General features: G+C 42.1%; 1 long non-coding RNA gene across 1 annotated transcript in view; it reads left to right on the forward strand.

Annotated features, from left to right (window-relative positions):
• The first annotated feature begins 12967 nt into the window (after nt 1-12967).
• Nucleotides 12968-17138, forward strand: part of LOC144369984 (uncharacterized) — a 40340-nt gene continuing 36169 nt past the window's right edge. The window contains exon 1 of the long non-coding RNA XR_013429869.1: nt 12968-13463. This is a non-coding gene — a long non-coding RNA (uncharacterized LOC144369984). The remainder of the gene's footprint in view (nt 13464-17138) is intronic.

The following is a 17138-nucleotide window of genomic DNA, read 5'->3' on the forward strand; positions in this document are numbered from 1 at the left end:
CCGAGAGTGTGGTTCAGAGGAAGTTAAGCCAGCCGACTGTGAACTGTGTTTTATGCAGTAGGAACTGTTTGGCAGTGGTGGAGAGCAGCATCTTGACGCAGCCTAGACCCTCCCTCCAGAAAAAGGCCATGCATTTTGCCCACAGCCTCGGGAGTCCATAGAACCGAGGGGCTCTGCCGTGGACCCCTGAGTAGGGGTTCTCAGCCTCAGAGCCACATTAGGAAGAGTCCAAGAGGTCTCTAGAAACACTGAATGCAAGTCCCTACCCTGGACTGCCTCATTACAGGGAGGCCGGGCACCGATGCTCTGCAGGGCCTGTGCTGAAGGGCTGTCCGAAGCAGAGCGTGCTCGGCAGCGACCTCGCCTGTCCCTGACCTTCGTGCTGTCTGTTGATTTCTTTAAAGATAATTTTGACTTTACGGAAGTTAAACAAGCCCAGGACTTCAGAAGTTGGTTAATAAAATCAGCACCCACCGTCCCATGCTCCTCTTTTAGGCTATTCCCTATTAGTGACCTCCTCCTGCCTGAATAACGTGATACATGTCTTCGCCTTGTTCATTCTTTTTTAAAAAAAATTATTATTATTATTATTATTATTATTATTATTTGTTCATTCTTTTAGGCCTTATACCAGATTCCTTCCAGGCAGGTGAGAAGTCTAGTCTGCCGCCCCTGCCCTCATGCCCTGCACCTTGCTCATGTTAGTTGGGTGACATTTTTTTGGTCACATTCACAAAATTCCGTGCTTTTCTGACCCTGACCAGGTTGCACGCTGGCTGAGGAACCACAGCGTAAGCTGTTGTGACATTTCTTTTCGTTTCACCACGCTGTTTTCCAGGAATTAGTCAATGTCTCAGTTTAGACTCGGGCTCTTGGACTCTAGGTCTAAGTGTCCCCGTGTCCTTCAGTGGTTCTGCACACTGCGTTGCATGCAGCTCGTGGGGGTCTCTGCCCTCTGGCTGGGTCGCCCTCCAGGCTGCGGGGTGGCTGCTCTGCTGCTGCTTCCCCTCGTGAGGTCTGGAGTCGGAGGCCCCCTTTCCTGCACCCCGCTTGTTCCCCTCTTTAAGGCACTTTCTCATCGTGGGGGAGTACGTGCACCCCGAGAGAACATTTTTTCTTTTTACACCTGCAAGTGCCTTTATGGCACTCTTACACTCGAGTCCCACTTCTAGATTAAAAACATTTTCCCTCAGAGAGTAAGGCTGCTTCTTTTTTCTTGACCATCCTCACTGCTGACAAGAAGCCTGAGCTCACTTGATTCTCAGGCCTTTTAGAGAACGTTTCTTTCTTTCCAATAGATTGTGGGCTGCTCTTGGTGGATCCTTTCACACCAGAGTCTCCTGTCTGAGAAGAGAAGATTTCACTTAAAGAAAAAATATTATTTTCTTCTTTTTTTTCTCTGTATGGATCTGCAATAAGATCGACACTGGAGCCGGACATGGTGGAGCACACTGGAATCCCAGTGATTTGGGAGGCCGAGGCAGGAAGATTGCAAGTTCAAAGCCAGCCTGGGCAACTTGGTGAGACCCTGTCTTAAAATAAGAATAAGAAGGGGCACCGGGGTTGTGGCTCAGCAGTAGAGTGCCCCTGGGTTCAATCCACAGTACCAAAAAAGAAAAGAAAAGGTTGGCACTGATATTCTGGAATGATCCTTCAGGTTCACCTTCGCACATTCTTGAAGGAAAGGATAGAGGAAGGTCCTCTCTGAAATTCCACAGTTGTCAAAGGGACAAGGCACCCAGCTACCAACCAGGACAGTTGCCTTTCCGGCTTGGTAGAAAGCAGGCTGCGGGAAGGGCCAGGCGGGCGGCTCTGGGCTCCTTGGCCTCACTCAGCTCCTGCCTTACTCTGGGGCTGGAGCCACCAGAGGCCACAAACATTTCTCACGTGGCACGTGACGTTATGGGTGGACTGACAAGTTCCTATGTCAGAGCAACTGGAACGTGGGTGGAGTTAAGGGGTGACTTAGTGACCTCTCTGTAGGCCTGCTAAACAGGGGAAGAAATGGAGAACTTGTTTGGGAAAAGAAACAAAACAATCCCCTTTTCCTTGGATCCGACCGTTAGTGCTCCCTGTTAAAAATATTTCCCCCTCTAAACCTAAGCAAAGCCTTCCCAATTCATGATGTACTTCTACATAAGGAAAAAGCAAAACCAAACCAAAGCCAAGTGCTGAATCATGCCCTAGACCTGGGGTGCCCACCCGTTAGCAAGGACGTGCAGGTCGGCCAGGTCATTTCTTAAAGGTGACACAAAGGTGGGACAGCCTTTGAATGTTCTCAATGATCTTATCTCTAGTTAGCTTGAAGTGAGTCCTGTATTCTGAGTTAATAGCATGAGTCAATTCCCTTTAACCGAGTAAAACTTCTCTCTTAAATACCTGACAACAATCTATCTCTTAACAAAATAAAATATGTTCCCCTGATCAAACCAGGAGCAGAAAAGAAGCCGGTATTTAGCCTGAAAGAAGTTGTTAGAGGTTCTGAAAATCATCATTAATGTTTTGAATTTAATCTCTTGTAAATTAAAAATAAATAAATAAACAAAAGATTTGAGATTCTTTAAGAATGTGATTTCTACACTGATGGATGATAAATTAATATTTAGGTATTGTTTTTTTTGAGATGGGTCTAGAACAACTAGAGCATCAAAAGCAAATTGTACAACAACAGACACTGGGGCTGGGGATGTGGCTCAAGCGGTAGCGCGCTCGCCTGGCATGCGTGCAGCCCGGGTTCGATCCTCAGCACTACATACCAACAAAGATGTTGTGTCCGCCGAGAACTAAAAATAAATATTAAAAAATTCTCTCTCTCTATCTCTCTCTCCTCTCTCACTCTCTCTTTAAAAAAAAAAAAAAAAAAACAGACACTGAAGTCAGAGACCTCACAGGTGGAAATCCTTTCTGATGGAATGAAGTGGGTAACAGGTACATGGAGAGGTGAGGGGTGGATGAGGGGGAGGTTTGGGGGAGATTCTGCAGCGAGCACCCCACACTTCTCACACCAGCCAGCTGTTGAGGCTCACGGGGGTCAGGACTCACTGTCCTTCCACATCCTTCCAGTTGCGACGTAGGTGTGGGAAGGAGACACGGAAGGCGAGACTCCCAGAGGGGTGCAGCTTAGCATCCTCAGCTGAACCTGGCTCAGCGTGTGCGACAGAGCTCCCCGTTGAGCTTCCACAGACATGGATGTGGGCTGAGTGGCTCAGCCTCCAGCCTTTGGAGAAACAACTCTTTATCTTTAGTTCTTTATCCAATTGGTATAAGGGTATTAATAGGCAGAAGACAATTATTCGTCCTTAAGCGGCCTTGTGAGCTGGCCTAATGAACCCAAGTGTGATTGGTTAATAATATCGAAGGATGTGAAGCAAAGAATCCAAAAGATCTTTCCCAGAAACTCTCATAGCCAGTTAAGCATTATTGATGCCTACTATCATCAAACTCTTTAAATAAAATGGGCCACAGAAACTTGGTACGGCTGTTTGGATGTGGTTGTTCCCCCCAGTTTTATGTGCTGGAAGCTTGGTCTCCAGTGTGGTGATGTTGAAAGGGAGTGGAATCTCTAAGAGGTGGGGCCTAGTGGAAGGGGGTTAGGTCATTGGAAGTCCTGCCCTGGGAAGGGATTAAGTAGTTCTTGTGGGGCCCTGGTTCAATCCTGTGAGAGTGGGTTGTTATAAAACAATAAACCTGGTCTCTGAATCTCTCTTACTTCTCGCTGTGTGATTTCTCTAAGCATGTGATCCTGCCCTTGGAATGTCATCCATCATGAGACCCTCACCAGAGACCTCAATGGAGCCACCCAGTCTTAGACTTTAGCTTCCAAAACTGTGAGCTAAATGAACATCTTTTCTTTATAAGTACCTAACTTCAGGCATTTTGTTATAGCAACAGGAAACAGACTAATACATTTTATTAGAATATTTAAATTGAGACCCCATTATTTATTAAGATTATCATAAGCATCTTTTATGGAAGATCAGGTTATATCTGTAGAAATTAGCTTCAACATTTAGCCACAGGCTATTGTTTTATAAGTAACTGTTAGTTTTGTACTTGTGGTTTTAAAAATGGATACATTTATGGTGAGTAAAACTCCATTGTGTATATACACTACATTTTCTTTATCCATTCATCTGTTGATGGATATCTGTGCTGGTTCCATAACTTGGCTATTGTGAATTGCGCTACTATAAATACTGATGTTCCTCTAACACCATAGTAGGATGATTTTAGTTCTTTTTCGTTAATACTGAGCAGTGGGCTAGCTGGATCAGTTGGTGGTTTTATTTCTGTTCTTTTAAGGACTCTCCATACTGCTTTCCAGTGTGGTTTTACTAACTTCAGTCCCATCAACAATGTAGGAGTGTATCTATCCCCTACCTCCTCACCAGCATTTATTATTATTTGTATTCTTGATGATGGCCATACGGACTAGAGTGAGATGAAATCTCCCTTTGATTTACATTTTCCTGATTGCCAGGGGTGTTGAACATTTTTTTTTTCCATATATTTAATGACCACTTTTATTTCTTCTTTTGAGAAAAATCCATTGAGTTCTTTTGCCTATTTACTTTTTGGGTATTTATTTATTTATTGTTGGTGCTAAGCTTTGTGAGTTCTTTGTACATTCCGGATATTAATGCCCTGTTGGAGAAGCAGGTGGCAAATATTGTCCCTCATTCTGTGGGCTCTCTCTTCATCTTCTTGATCATTTCCTTTGCTCTGCAGAAGTTTTTAAATCTAATGTCATCCCACTTACTGATTCTTCATTTTTATCCCTTGAATTTTAGGGGTGCCTGTGCCAGTGTGTTGGAGGATTGATCCTGTGCTTTCTTCTAGCAGTTTCAGGGGTTCTGGTCTAATTCTTAGGTGTTTGATCTATTTTGATTTGACTTTGGTGCAGGGTCCAATTCCACTCTTTTACATAGGAAGACACTTTCTCTCAGCATCGTTTGTCAGAAAGACTATCTTTTTGCCAACATACTTTTGGCACCTTTGTCAAGAATCAGATGACTGTGTGCATGTGGGTTTGTCTCTGTCCCTTCTGTGCTACACTATTGCTCTCCGTTATCTCTTTTGATGCCCATAACGATGCCCTTTCTGTTTCTCCAGCTCTGTGGTATGATTTGAGGTCTGGTATTGGGATTCCTTCAGCCTCATTCTTGTGGCTCAGGATTGCTTTGGCTATTCTGGGTCTTTAATTCTTCCAAATAAGTTTTTAGGACTGTTTTTTTGTAGTTCTATGAAGAATGTCATTGGTATTTTTTAAAAAATATTCTATTTTTTAGTTGTAGTTGGACACAATACCTTTATTTTTGTTTTATTTATTTTTATGTGGTGCTGAGGATCGAACCCAGGGCCTCATATGTGTGAGGCGAGCGCTCTACCGCTGAGCCCCGAATGTCATTGGTATTTTGATGGGGATTGCATTGGATATACAATGCTTTTTGATAATAATAGGGATTTTGACAATATTAATTCTGCCTATCTAAGGACATGGGAGGTTTTCCTATCCCTATGATCTTCTTCATTTTCTTTCTTTTGTGTTGTACAATTTTCATTTAGAGGTCTTTAACCTCCCTGGTTAGATCTCTTCCAAAGTATTTTTTCTTAGGTTATTGCATATGATATAGTTTTCCTGATTTCTTTCTCTGCAGATTCACTTTTGGAGTGCAGGAAAGCTGTTAACTTATGAATGTTGATCTTGTATCCTGCTACTTTGTGAATTTATTTATCAGTTCTAGAAGTCCTCTAGTGGAGTTCTTCTAGATATAGGATTATTTCATCAGCAAACAGAGCTAATTTGACTTTTTTTTCTTTTCCTGTTTATAACCCTTTAATTTCCTTCTGTCTGATTACTCTGGCTAGAATTTCAAGGACTGTGTTGAATAAGAGTGGTGAGAGTAGACCAAGAGAAGCCGAGGACCAGATGGATTCTTAGTCAAGTTGTACCAGACCTTAAAGAACTAATACCAGTCTTCCTCAAATATTCCGTGAAATAAAAAGGGCAGAAACACTTCCCAAATACATTCTATGAAGTCAGTACAATCCTGCTATCGAAACCAGACAAAGACACATCAAGGAAAGAAAACTATAGACCAATATCTAAAAGAAAAGAATTCTTTTCTTTGAATAGGAATGGGAGTGGACATCCTTACCTTATTCCTGTTTTTAGAAAAAAATACTTTCAGTTTTTCCCCATTCAGTATGCTGACGACTCTGGGTTTGCCACATATAGCATTTACAATATTGAGGTAAGTTCCTTTCATTCCTAGTTTCTCCAGTGTTTGAACATGAATGAGTACTGGATTTTGTCAAAGACCTTTTCTGCATATGCTGAGATGATGATTCTAGTCCTGAGCTCTAGTTATGTGGTGAGTTACATTTATTGATTTGCATATGGTGAACCAACCTTGTATCCCTGATCATTGGTGTATCTATCCTTAATGTGTTCTTGAATGTGGTTTCCTAATGTTTTGTTTATTGATTTATTTTCGTGGTGCTGGGGATTAGAACCCAGGGCCTTGTGCATGCAAGGCAAGCACTCTACCAGCTGAGCTGTATCCCCAGCCCCTAATGTTTTATTAAGGAATTTTGTGTCTATGTTCACCATGGATATTGGTAGGTGATTTCCTTTCTTGAAAGTGCCTTTGGTTTTGGTACCAGGGTTATATCGATTTCATAGAGTGTTTTTGACAATGTTCCCTCCTTTTCTATTTCATGCAATGATTTGAGGAGGATTGTTAGTTACTTTTTAAAGGTCTGGTAGAACTTGAATGAGAATCTACCTGGTCCTGGGTTTTTCTTTGAAGTCTTTTCTAAGTGCTACTTCAGTCTCATTGCTTGATTTGGTCTGTTCAGGTTTTCCATATCTTCCTGGTTCAGTTTTCTAGATTTTCTAGTTTATTGGAGTATAAATGTTGAAAATAGTTTCCAATGATCCTCTGGATTTCAGAAATATCTGTGTTGATATCTCCTTTTTCATCTCTACTTTTGTTGATTTGGGTCTTCTCTTTCTTTCAGTTAGTTTGGCTAAGGGTTTATTAATCTTTGTCTTTTCAAAGAACCAACTCTTTGTAGTATTGATCCTGTGTATCATTTATTTCTTGTCAATTTCATTAACTTCAGCTTTGATCTTAGTTATTTCCTGTCTTCTACTGATTTTTGAAATTAGTTTGTTCTTCCTTTTCAAAGGCCTTAAGCGGGAGCAGTAGATTATTTCTTTGGAATGGCCCCTGTTGTTTTAAATGTAGGCACAAAGGCTGCAAACGTTCCTCTTAGATCTGCCTTCATACCGTCCCAAAGATGGGATGTTGTCTCTTCATTCTCATTTGTTTCTTAGAATTTCTAATTTCTTCTCTCATTTCATGTATGATCCATTCCTCATTAAAAAGGAGTATTTATCATTCACTCTTCATGTGTTTATGTGGTTTCTGTAATTTTTCTTGCTGTTGATTTCTAGTCTATTTCTAAGATCTGATAGGATGCAAGGGATCATATCGTTTTTGTTTTTTTTTTTTTTGGTTTTTGTTTTGTATTTACTAAGAGTTACATTATGACCTAGAATATGGACTATTTTGGAAAATGTTCCATGATCTTCTTAGAAGAAAATGAATTCAGCTGTGAAATATTCTGTAGATATCTGTTAGGTCCACTTGGTTTATTGTATTATTTAGGTCAAAAATATCTTTATTGATTTCATGTCTGGATAATGTTTTGGTGATAAAGGTGTTTTGAAATCACCCAGTATTATTGTATTGGACTCTACCTGGGATTTTATGTCAACAAGTTTTTTTTTGAAGTACTGACTTTTGTGGCATAAATATTTACTATCATTGTACCTTCTTGTAGCAGGGTTCCCTTTACCAGTGTGTAGTAGCCTTCTTTTGTCTGTTTTGGTTAATCATTGCTTGAAATCTGCTTTGTCAGATACGAGAATAGCAACTTTTGCTTGTTTTTGGACTCCATTTGCATTCAATATTTTTTTCCATCCTTTTACTACAAGTATATAAGTGTCTTTGTCTATGGGATGAGTTTCTTGCAAACAACATATATTTGAATCTTTTTTTTTATTCATTCTGCCAATCTATGTCTTTTAATAGAGGAGTTGAAACAGTTAACATTCAATGTTACTATGAATAAATGCTTGTCATTTCCCACCAAATTGGTTCATCTGCTACATTTATTTGGGTCTTGAGTTTTCATTTAGTTAGTTGCTTTTCTAGAGAGTTTCATCCATTTGGAAACTTTGGGGTTTGTTTTTGAATTCTGTTTGTAGTACACCTTTAAGTATTTTTGTAGTGCTGGCTAATGCTGGTGAACTTCTTTAGTTTATACTTCCAGAAAGTTTTTAATTTCTGCATCAATTCTGAAAGATTGCTTTGCTGGACATGGCAATTTTGGAGAGCAACTATTTTTCTTTTAGAGCTTGGGATCCTTGATTTTTAGGGTCTAACTTAAGAAGACAGAAGTGAGCTTTATTCATTTGCTAAATGTGACTTGGTGTTTTTCTTTTGCAGTTTTTAATATTCTTTTCTTATTATGTTAGGCATTTGGATCACGACATGTCTTGGAGAGGTTCTTTTTAAATATTGTCTCTCTATGCACCTTTTGGTGATTTCATTTCTTAGGGGATTTTTCTGTTATTATTTCACTGGAGAGGCCCTTCACGCCTCCAGCCTGTGTCTCTCTGTTCTCTTCTGTTCCAGTGACTCTCATGTTTGTTCTCTCGATGTTGTCCCAGAGTTCCTGTATGTTTCCATAATGCCCTTTTGTTTTTTCCTTGATTGCACACTGAGTTCACCTACCCTGTCTTCAGGGCCCTGTCTACAAGGCCGATGGTTTTATCTTCTATTCAATCTAATCTGTTTGTGATACTTTTAAGTGACTTTTTAATTTGATTCATTTCTATGTGTTGAAGTATTGTTGGACCCTAGTGGGGCTGGTTGGTGTGCAGCAAGGTTCGCTGTTACTTGGCTCTGTTGTGAGTGTTGCTCAGCAGCAGGATCTGTGAACTTGAACTGTTGCAATTACTTCCAGCCCCGCTTAGAGAAAGGGGAGCAAGGAATACTAATAATGTTAGCAACCGATTTACGGCCTTTAAATAAATGTCCAGGGTTCACTTTGACATGTATAACACTAATTACCACCTGATGAGAAGTCACAGGGTCATCGTTCAACATCAGCATCAACAATGAACAACTGTGAAATAGATCAGACGCTGAACAGCAGGTGTCCGTTACGTCATCCACTGTGTTAATAATCACAGCGACATGAATGGGGTAATAAATCACCGACTACATAAATCCTATCAGGTGATGAAATTACAGTTCCTCAAATGAAGAGAAAATAGGGCAGGAAGACAAGAGAAACTTCCAGATATTTCGAAAGTGAACAGAAGAGAAGCAGGAGAAGCCAACGACAGCTTTAAAGGAGGTGTAAATAAATAATTAAACGTAATAATAAAAAAAAGGAGGAGAGGGGACAGGACAATTTGGCAATTAGTTAGGGAAGAGAGTAAAAGAGGAATAATAAGAGAAACAAAATTCAGGGTATGAACAAACGAATAAAAAAATCAAACATGACAAACCCAGGTAAGATTTTATTCCATCAAAGTCAAAACAAGGTTAAATAATACATGGGTGAAGAAGAAAGCATTTAAAATGAAAGAAAAATTGTGTGTGTGTGTGTGTGTGTGTCTGTGTGTATTCTCAAACTTATCAGAACCACAAGAACATGCACACACACACAAACACACACATAAAAAATCACACAAAATGGAAAAAAAGTAAAAGGATTTTTAAAAAAGTAAAATTAAAATTAAAAAATGTGGGGGTGGAGTTGGGCAAAAATTCTTGATGAGAAATAAGGGCTTGCTCCCCCTGGGGTCAAGCTGTCGGCAAGGCTGGGTGTGCAGCGTATGCTGTTCCGCTCCTTTGTTTTCTTCCCAGGCTCTATAACCCTGGGGTCAGGGTCTGGGGTTGTTAAAACCCACTTGTTTGTATTTCTCACCCATCTGCCAGCCCCTGTGACCCGAGCCAAAGCTTCCTCTCACTGTGGAAGAGGATCGACTGGGGAAGAGCTCCCAGAGGGGCTGACGGGGCTTACCCTGGAATCCCCAGCAGCTGGGCTTTACTTTAGTTAACTGTTTCAACTCCTCTATTAAAAGACATAGATTGGCAGAATGAATTAAAAAAAAAAGATTCAAATATATGTTGTTTGCAAGAAACTCATCCCATAGACAAAGACACTGTCAGAAAAAAAAAATTAATAGAAGACTTTGAATCCTGTGAAAGGAAGAGAAACTCAAGAGTTATTGTAAGAAAGTCAGTGATTAGGGATGGGGTGGTAGGATGAAATAAATGTATATTTTACTGAAAAATAAAAGTAACAGAAGGAACATGAAAATGTGGCCATTTCTCTAGGTTTTGTGTTTCAGAAAAGCATGCGATTTGTATTTGATTTCTTATTCCTGGTAGCCAGCTGTGGGCCAGCCTTTGCTCCCTGGGGCTGCTTTCCTCCTAGTGAGGATTCCTGTTCTGTTACCTCGTAGCTAAATGACTTGGGGAAAGCCATTTAGTATGTCTTCACCTCGGTTTTCTTGCCTGGGAAATGGGGGTGATACGAGGTTAAACTGTCAGCAGTATGGTGGATCCTCAAACACTTAAACATGGGACCAGCTGGCGTAGCTGTCCCACCTCTGGAAGTCAAAGCAGGGACTCAAGGTACCTGTACCTGCATGGTGGTGGCAGTGTTCACACAGTGGCCACGGTGTGGACTCATCGTGGAATGTGACACACACAGCACAGATGGCCTTGAAGAGCTGGGACTAAGTGAAATCATCCAGTCACAAGAGGACACGTGTGTGTGGTTCCACTTCATAGGAACAGTGAAAGTCAGGGGCAGAGAGCAGAATGGTGTTTGCCAGGAGCTGGGAGGGGAAGCAGGAGGTTACTGTCCAGTGGGTGTGGGGCTTCAGTGTGGGAGCAGATGAGGAAGGTTCTGGAGGTGGGTGGCGACGGCGTCACAACAGTGTGAATTTACTTTATGCTTCTGAACTGCAGCCTCAAAAATGCTGAAGATAGTAAAGTTCACGCTGCGTGTGTTTTATCATGGTTTTTAAAAAGTACATGTAGCAATCTCTTGAGCTCCTAATAAAGTCCAAAATTGAATAAAAATAATCAATCACAGAAGGCTATTCCACAGTTAGCCAGGCAGCATCGTCTACCTGTGGGAAAGGTGAGTGGCGGGAACATGAGGTTGGGGAATCATTCTCCAACGGGGCCCACTGTGCTGGCCCCCACAAGCTTTCTTTTAAAACACAATTTACCTGCAGCCCATCCTGGCTTAGTTGACCCGATATGTCACATCCCTCAGCAAACTACCTGTTACCTGCAGGAGAAATGTGGGCCCAGAATGCCAATAGGAACATTGAAGGGAGGGACTTCTGTGGCTCTTACACAGACTGGGTTCCCAAACTCAGGGAGATGAAGGTCAATCCCCCAACCATAAAATCCACAAGAACAAGTTCTGATTAAAACTGGGCCCAAGTGGCTCCGTGTTGCCTTGGATGTTCACCATGTGCAGTGGGGTCTTGGAAACCTGATGTCAACCTGCTGTCAGTCAAGAGTCAAGAGGTAAGCCTGGACAGGACTCTCTGGAAACTTCCCTGAAACCCCAGTAAAACAGCAGGGCTGGAGGGGCACTTCACCCTTCTCCTCTCTGAGAGGATGCATGTCCTTTCTAAAAAGCTTAGGCCTGGGACTCTGAGGGACATGGCTGAAATCTTTCTGGCAGTCACAAGAACCAGCGAGAGAGGACTTCTGTGGCCACCTCAGTCCACAGACGAGCCGCTGGAGGGCAGGCCTGTGGAGGAGACCATTGCACGTCCCTCCTCGCCTTTTGAACTGTGAATGACAGGTTCCTTATGCAAAAATACATAAAAAATAAAATAGCAAAAAGATTTGTAAATATGCCTGTTGACATTATTGCCCTTATTAGCTGTTGGGCCAGAGAAATGAGAAATAAATCTATAATCACAGGAGAGGAAATAGAAATCCTTCTTTCCCCCACAATTTACTGGAGCATTATAGTGGTACATACTGATGGAATTGGTTGCTACCTAGACACATGCACACCAGGCATCAACATAATTTGGCCAACCTCATTCCCCAGCCCTTCCCCCTCCCTACCCACCTCCTACTCTTTGATCTCTTTCTTCTACTGATCTCCCTTTGATTTTCATGAGATCCACCCCGACCTTTGTTTTCCTTTTTCCTCTCTGGCTTCCACATATCAGAGAAAACATGCAATCCTTGACCTTCTGAGTCTGACTAATTTCACTTAGTGTGAAGGCCTCTAGTTCCATCCATTTTCCTACAAATGTCATAATTGTGTTTTTCTTTATGGCTGAATAAAACTCCATGGTGTATGTACACCATGTTTTCTTATCCATTTGTCTGCTGGTGGACACCTAGGCTGATTCCATACTTGGGCTGTTGTGAACATGGACATGCAGGTCACTGTTAAATCATTCTTCAGCAGATGAAGAGGTGTTCCATGTCATGTACGATGAGAGAACAGAGTATCAAACCTGAATTGAGAAAACATTTTTTTTTTCATCTCTGAAACTGGCCAAATCTGAAGTTTGGCAACACTTCTTATGTGATGCTTTGGCGAGAGCATTGCTTGGTTCAATCGCCTGGAAGGTACCTTGATTACACTAGCAAATTTAAGATGTCTGCACCCAAACTAGATCTAGTATGTCATGCCCTCTGAGCACAGTGTCATCCTGGTGCCAGCTCTGAGCTTGAGAACTCAGCTTACCCGTATAGTATAGGATCTTGGTGTTAGGAAACCTGATTGGTTTTCATTCCACATCTGAAATGCAAGCCCAAAGGGAAAACCATTGGAGACAATGTCCTTGTCAGCAGCAGGAAGTGACAATCAATAAATAGTAAAACTATGACAGGTGCATTCACTTAAAGTAGTTGCTTAATACATCACCAATGAATGAATGAGCGAATGAGTCAATTTCAACCCGTAGTCTCTCACGTAAGCAGTTTAACAGCAGTTCTTATGAAGAGATGGATATTTGAGGTATCTATTTGCAGAATGTGGAGAAAGCATGACTCTTCATTTAGGTTCCGTAAGCTGTTTGGTTCAGTGATGGTCTGAATGAAGGAAAGAGGACTCGGCCTGGCGACCTGCAGGAAGACCTTAAAACCAGAAGTCACACTGAACTGGCGACCCCACTGCTGCAGCCTTTCACAGAGACACTCACCTTGGGAGAAGAAATGGGATCAGGTCACTCTCTGCTGCACGGTTTGCAGCATTGAACAGTCCCCAGCAGTTGGCAGACCCGAGTAGACTGGGTGCATCCTGCGGGCAGACCAGGAGCTGGAGCTGAAGTGGGAAGACGAGGAAAGCAGAGATCTGCACGTGCAAAGGGAGATCCACAGAGGGTGAGTGGCACCGCCTTCTGTGGGCAAAGGGGGCCTGTTGTTGGTTTTTTAAAATAATGCTGACGTTTGCATAAGAGAATCTGAAAGCATGTCCTGTGGTCTCACTGTTTGTGTCCCTGAAAAGTTGTGCTGGTCTGAAGAGGTGATGGCTTGGGAGGTGGTCAGGTTACAAGGGCAGAGCCTCCCGAGTGGAATTAGCGCTCTTGTAAGAGGCCTGAGGGAGCCTGTGGGCCACTCTGCCCTGTGAGGACCCTGCAAGAAGGCACTGTCCTCAAAGCAGAGAGCAACTCCTTGCCAGACACTGAATCTGGTGGCACCTGGAGCTCGGACTGTGATCACTCAGGTAATGCATTTTTATGGATTCCCCAGTCTGAAGCAGGAGCTGTGGCAGCTGCAGATGAGCTGAGATGCCACGTGGTCACGTGGGGGCAGGCCTGGGCGAGGAGGTCTCGCTGGAATTAAGACACTCAATTCCTTACAAAGTGTATGAACATATGCCTAAAATTAAATAATTGTTAAGAAACATGGAAAGACTTGAATCTTAGAAACAGTCTTAACAGATGAGGAAGCAGAGGAGCAGAACGGGTATTTGCTTGGCCAAAGCTCACTGCCACTAACAGATGGTGGGGGAGGTGAGGGTAGCATTCACGTCTTCAGTTTTCATTGTGCTTTTTTATTCTACTTGATTAATCTCTTATTTTATGTCTTGCTTTTCTGGATGCTAAACTGTTATTTAGCTTACTAATTAATATGATAGATTTTCTTTAAAAATAAACAAGATCAAATTAATCCTGTGATTTTTTTTTTGTTGAAAATAGAACCTGGCCAGGTGTGGTGGTACACACCTGTCTCCTTCGGGGTCTCACTAAGTTGCCGAGGCTGGCTTTGAATGCTCGATCCTCCTGCCTCAGCCTCCCAAGATGTGGGGATTACAGGTGTGCACTATATGCCTGGCAAGGTGTTTTATTTATCTGGCTTCTTTCATGATTTTCCCTTTTGTGTTGGTTTTCTGCAGTTGGCATAGGATATATTAAATATGGAGATGCTGGCTTCTAAGGTTGTTACATGTCAGAACTGAAGGTGGAAGTACAATTATGGGTAATTTGAAGATCTGGCTTTTTGTCTAGTTGGGGGCTTTGAGGTCAATATTACAGTGTATGCCTGACGTTGTTACAACCTGTTAATGAACTTCTGCCCTTAGGTTACATAAGTAAAATGGGATGGTGAAGCAATCAGCCATCCTTCAGTACCGAAAAAATATTTCTCTTTGTGATGAATGGTTTCATTTTCTGCACTGGTTGAATCAATTAATAATATATTTATTTTGCTTATTCACAAACTGAAAATAGAGTTGTTACAAGATTCCAAAAGACACAAAGATGGGAAGGTTCATATATTTCTGCCTGGAGGAAGTACCATTTTTGTTTACAAACCAAAAGCTTTGAAAGCGTCTGACTATTATAGACAAGCACCTTTAATTACAATCAGAGTCATACATTGAACTGACTGGTTGTAAAAAATACTTTAAAAATTTATATATCAGTTATCACCTACCTGCTCAAACTTTTAAAAACACTTTTTACTTTGTATGACTCTAATGACAATAATTTTTATCTTTTTATCCTAGAATATCATATCAGTTATTGAATCAGTACTATTCTAGACTTTTGGAATGGCTTTTTAAATGTTAAAATTTCCTTTTATTACCTTGACATAGCATCTCCAATCAAATGTAACCTCTAAAAAATCTACTATTGAACTCTGACATTTACTTCTGTGGCCGAAACCTAATGAAAGATTTTAGGTAATAAAAAACAGTAAGATTCATATTTGAGTTTAATCAAACGTCCTCTGGCCATGCAAAAATTCATCTCGATTGACAAAAACATCTCCACTTTCAACATGATGTGCGGTAACGTCAAGGAATTTTTTTTTTTAAGTTTGTATTTGCAAGTAGTCACAAGGTGACATGAGAGGTGGCCTGTTAGTCCCTGCTCTGTGTGAACATTTGGGAGGTTTGATCTTCCTGATTGTCTCATGGTATTTTGTGTGGCCACTCCCAGCAGGAGTGATCTTGAGGATCTTTCTTGCCATGCTTCTGTATGCGGTGACGTTACATTATTTGTCCCACATGTGACTTCTCAGTCTCAGTGCTGTCTCCCCAGGTGTCTTGTGGAGGTCACCAACTCTCACCCTGTATAATTCCAGCTCCTTATCATAGAGCCATATCCACCTTGAACAGCTCTGCCCAATGCATCCCTAACCTTGGCCACCTCTCCCTGTTTTCATGACAGCTGCAGGAGACTTACACACCAGCTTAACTGGAATTTTATGAATGATTTCCTCCCTTTGTCATGATCCAAAAAATCCAGTGGCTTAGATAGCTGGTGTGTTCTCTTGCTTGCTTACTTGTTGGTTTTATTTTTTTTTTATTTTTTATTTTTTTTGCTTAACTATTTTAAAAATCGGTGTATTTTTTGAGAGCCGTTTTAATGTCATAGCAAAATTGAGCAGAAGGTACAAAGATACCCCCAGACTCCCCGGTCCCTGTTCATAATAGCCTCCCCTATGAGCCATGCCTCTTTACATTAGTGGATCATTTATACCATCAATATAAACATAGACATGTCATTGTCATCCAAAGCCCACAGGGTGGGGTTCACAAAAATGTGCCTTCAATTCTGCGGGTGGGATGATGGTCAGTGACACGCAGCCACCATTGCAGAGTCACAGTATTTTCACTGACCTGAAAGTCCTCTGAGTCTGCCTGTCATCCTTCCCTCCCACCTCGTCCCTGCCCACTGCTGATCTTTTGGCTCTCTCTATTGTCTCCACTTTTCCAGAACAGCCTGTACTTGGAATCATACAGTACGTTACCTGCTCTGACTGCATACAGTCATATAATATGCATTGACAGCTCATGCATGTCCCTTCAGGTTTGGTAGCTCATTTCTTCTTTTGCAGGGAGAAAGGGGGTACCAGTGATTGAACTCAGGGGTACTTGACCACGGAGCCACATCCCCAGCCCTTTTTATTTTTTATTTAGAGACAGGGTCTCACTGAGTTGCTTAGCGCCTCGCTTTTGCTGAGGCTGGCTTTGAACTCTCTATCCTCCTTCCTGAGCCTCCCAAGCTGCTGGGATTTATACCTGTGCACCTGGCTAGCTCATTTCTTTTTAATCTAAGAGATGCTCCGTCGTCTGGCTGTGCCACTGTTCATTTACCCGTTCCCTGACTAAAGGGCATCAGGGTTGCTCCCCATGATGGCAGTTAGGAGTAAAGCTGCCCTGCACACCTGTCTGCAGGGCCTTTGTGTGAACACCAAGCAGTGTGCTTGCTGAGTCGTTTGTTAAGGGTACGCTGAGTCTCATAGCAAGCCACTGGGCGCCTCCCGAGTGGCCGCACCATCTGGCACCCCACTGTGGTGAAGGAGCTACTGTGGCTCTCAGGGTGTGGTGTTCTGGACCTTCGCATCTAGTGGTCCTTGTATTGTCACTTGCATTTTGCTGATGGCATAGGACCCAGAGCGTCTGTTGATAGCCCTACCCGCCAGCCCTGTTGTCTCGGGTCAGGTGTCTGCTCAGGTCTTTGGCCCCTCTATTATCTGGGCTATTTGTGTTCTTGTTGAGTTTTAAGAGCTCTTTGTGCATTTTTGCTGATTCTGTTATCAGATATG

Source organism: Ictidomys tridecemlineatus, chromosome 13, assembly GCF_052094955.1.
Source record: "Ictidomys tridecemlineatus isolate mIctTri1 chromosome 13, mIctTri1.hap1, whole genome shotgun sequence".
Classification (NCBI taxonomy): Eukaryota; Metazoa; Chordata; class Mammalia; order Rodentia; family Sciuridae; genus Ictidomys; species Ictidomys tridecemlineatus.